Consider the following 4,141-nt stretch of genomic DNA (forward strand, 5'->3'; position numbering starts at 1 on the left):
GGGTTGGGTCGGAGCAGAGACCCGAAACCCATCAAGTGAAGTTTATAGAAGATAGAAGGTAGTGATTATAAAGAAGCTGGGTGTGTAGATAGGATAGACGGGAAGGAACGGGACTATCTAGGGCCTCAGGGGCCGTGCCAAGGACCTGAGGAGGTGGGACTTAATTCTCAAGGCAGCAGGAAGCGATTGCAGGCATAGCGACAGAGGTTTGCAAGATCAGATTTGCCGAAGACAAGATCGCTCTGAGAATGGACTGGGTGAGATCAGTGGCTGCAGAGAGATCCGTTAGCAGCTGTCTCTAAAAGGTGATTGTGTTTGGGACCAGATGGGTGCAGAGGCGTTGGGAGGCAAATCAACAAGGTTAAGGGATGTGTAGAGGTAAGTTAAGTCCCCATGCTTTCATTAACATGAAAGATGAAGCCTAGGAATGTGTCAATGGTTGCTTGGTTTCTGGCTTGAGCAAGTACGAAAGTGGTAGAACAATTTAGAAAGAGCTAGAAAATAGTAGGGGGCAAAAAAAAGTTTGTGCTTAGCCACTAACCCAAAGGTTGGTAGTTAAACCAGGCTGGTGGAAGAAAGGCTTGACAGTGATGAGTCTAAATCAACGTGACAATAGGCTTGGTTAAAAGCCTGGAAGAGGGGCAGATGCCAGCAAGGGCTGAGGACCCTGAGGTGGTGTTTGGAAACAAACACAGAGCCATTTGCCAGGGAGTGGAGTCCACCCGAAGGTGACTGTGTTTCGGAGTAGAACTGAGCGCCGTGGGGTTTTCAATGGCTGCGATATTTGAGAAACAGAAGGATGGCAGGCAGCCAGGCCTTTCTTCCACGGGGCCTAGAGGCGAAGTTGAAGCACCAAAACCTTTCAGCGAGTAGCTGAGCTCTTGAGCTGCAGGCAATGGTTACTATAGGAAGCAGGATTTCAACGCAGGCTCCCTGGCTCCCTTCCCACCACCGGGTCACTGTTTGTCCCACGCAGGCTAAAGGAAAGGAAATCTCAATAAGGCAAAAACCCACTGCCCTGGAGTCAATTCCGGGGACAGAGGAGAACTGCCTCTTAGGGTTCCTGAGGCTATAAATCTTCACGAGGACAGACGGCCTCATCTTTCTCCCTCAGAGTGCGTGGTGAGTTTGAATCGCCAACCTTGCAGTCAGCAGCCCAAATGCTGAAATCATGGCACCACCAGAACTCCGTAAGAAACACCCATAGTGTGCTGTTAAAGTCTCCTATTCGCTGAAGCCACTTTGTTAGGTCTTCGGAGCCATCAGTCCCCCGAGTGGCTACCTCTTCAGTAGTAAACGGTTTTGAATCTCAACTCGGCCTTAAATCTCCCAGTAGTCAGTACAGCACTCGTATCTGGCTGGATCTTCGTCCCGCGCCAGCTTCTCTCTTCCAGTTTTCCTCACCACACTTCCCTTGTCCAACCTCGGACGCGCTCAGCTTCTCCCTTCTCGCCACAACCACTGCGGTCAGCATGCCTGGGTTTTCCACAAGCCCATAAACACAACATGAGCAGTAACTGCCTTTGCAATCCCCACTGTCCCGTATCTAACAGGCTTTCTACAGAGAGTTGCCTCATAACGAACCAGACTGGTTTGTAGGTTAGTCTCCTGGGAGTGTGCTTAATATGAACAAATCCCCCGGAGCCCATTAATTTACTAATTCTATGGAACACAGGGAGTTTCTGAACCTGAAAATAAACTGGACAAAACAATCCCTGAGTGTGATCATCCAAACAGGACTCCCATGACAGACACACTCGGGAGGAAGTAGCTCAGAACAGCTGGGGAGGGGCGAAGGGAGGTGAAGAGTGTAACAGTAAAGGTGACTTCTCTCCCAAACAGGCCATTTGGCCTCTGACATTAGCTAGAACACCTCGGTTCAAAATCACCCTTTATGTCCCAAAGACCCAGTCCCCCAACGCCCTGGTGTCCCATGCTAACAATTACAGCAGAGAGGGCCAAATGGTGTTCGAGGAGGTACACAGAAATGATAGGCGTGGGCTTCACCTACAGTCAGCAGCAGGCAGGAAATTCCATGTTATGCTGTCATCCTTATGTAGAAACCCAGAAAACCTTGGGTGTCAAGGTCAGTTCGTACTCAGTATGGGGCGGGTAATAAAGGAAAGGGCAGCCTTGACTCATTTCCTGGCTTCCTGGTCATTTCAGCTTCCTTTCATAGACATGCCTATTTAAACATATATGCCATTTTAAAAAAAATAGAAATGTTTCTAAAGGTCGTTGGTGACCCAGATACAGTTACCACAATAAAATGCAGCGTCATGCGGTGTGGATTTCTACTCCATAGGGTGTGGATTTCCATATAAGGAGTTGATGACTACGTTTGAATTAAATGAATAAATAAGACATTCACTGTTGTATTGGACATTGTTATGCTTGATGAACACCCTACATCTTTTGAACAGCTTTTCTATTATTGGCAAAGTGGTCCTACTGTGAGCCTACCTCCCTACCATAGAAAAGAAGAGATTCGCTCGCCCACCCTCCCTTATACCCAGAGTTCAGGCACACGACTCGGGCTGACAGCAGGCTCCGCCAGGCCAGAAGTGGGCACTGGCATGGGCAGAGTTGTCCAACATCAAGGGCAGCAGTGGCAAGAGGTCTGATGTCCAGAGGCTGGTTCTCTCGTGGAGGGTAAGGTGGAAGGTGCCTAAGGACAGCAGTAATGAGGCTACTTACAGCCTGTTGTGGGGGTTGCTTTTAGCTACATTGCCCTCAAGTCTGACTTTGACCTTGGAGATTCTGTGAGCTTCCTAATATAGCGTAATAATTTCCTGTTCTGCTGAATGACCCACAATCCATCCTGTTGTTTGCATTTAAAAAGTGTAACCAATAGAACTGCTGAGAAAAAGAAAATTATGTTCCCCAAATTATATATAATTAAGCTCAATCTATTTTAAGGAGCTTGGGTGCCTTAGTGAGCTACACATTGGGCTGATAATCTCAAGGTCAGCAGTTCTAAACCACCAGCTACTCCTTGGGAGAAAGAGGAGGCTTTCTACTCCTGTACAGATTTACAGTCGTGGAACCCCACAGGGGCAGCTCTACTCTGTCCCAGAGGGTCGCTGAGTGGGAATGGAGTTGATTGCAGTGAGTTTTGAGAACTATATTTTGCACCGGGGTGGTACACATGATTAAGCACTCCATTACCAAGCAAAGGTTGGAGGTTTGAACCCACTCAGATATGCCTCTGAGGCAGTGGTGGGAGTCGGCCAGTTGGCACCAGCTCGGCAGAACCAATACCTAATTTTTGTTGGGTTCAGTGAACCAGTTGTTAAAATGGCACTTGTCATCAGGGTTCTAAGGTGGGTGCTGGGCGGGGCAGCATGTGGAAACCACACTTCCCATTCCTCACTCTGCTTAATGTTCATCTGCGCTGCAGCATAGTCTAAGCACCTGTAGTAATGTTCATTCCATCCACAGGTGTAAAGAATTAGATAGAGCTATGCTTGGAATGTATATGTATTTATTTCATAAAACTCGAGATACGCTTGATGAAATATTATGTTTTTATTTCCTTGCATTTTCTACCTCAGTAAACCAACATAGAACATGAAGAGAATATATGCCAACCAGAGGGGACACTGTGATTTGCTTCAGCTTTATGTTGCACCCCAAATTCCCAGGATATATATCATGAGTGAATTATGCAATTCCCAAAAGAGTCAAAGAGCTAAAGATATTGCCAGGACAATAGCTGTAAGTTCAGCAGAAGCAGAAAGGGGTTTTGTTTATTTGTTTGTATTTTTCAAAAATGAACATCATATGTTCCCAGAAGAGAAGTCACCTGTATCTAATATATCACAATGATTATTGTCTAATTGACCTCCCTCTAACACAGCGGGTCTCAACCTGTGGGTCGTTACCCCATTGGGGGTCGAACAACCCTTTCACAGGGGTCACCTAAGACCATCGGAAAACACATAAATATTTCACAATATATAATTACATATTGTTTTGTGATTAATCACTATGCTTTAATGATGGTCAACTTGTAACAATGAAAATATGTCCTGCATATCAGATATTTACATTATGATTCATAACAGTAGCAAAATGACAGTGATGAAGTAGCAATGAAAAGAATTGTATGGTTGGGGGTCACCACCACGTGAGGAACTGT

The sequence above is a fragment of the Echinops telfairi genome, unplaced genomic scaffold (assembly GCF_000313985.2).
Source record: "Echinops telfairi isolate 266 unplaced genomic scaffold, ASM31398v2 ScPeMD7_1957;HRSCAF=2489, whole genome shotgun sequence".
NCBI classification, from domain to species: Eukaryota; Metazoa; Chordata; class Mammalia; order Afrosoricida; family Tenrecidae; genus Echinops; species Echinops telfairi.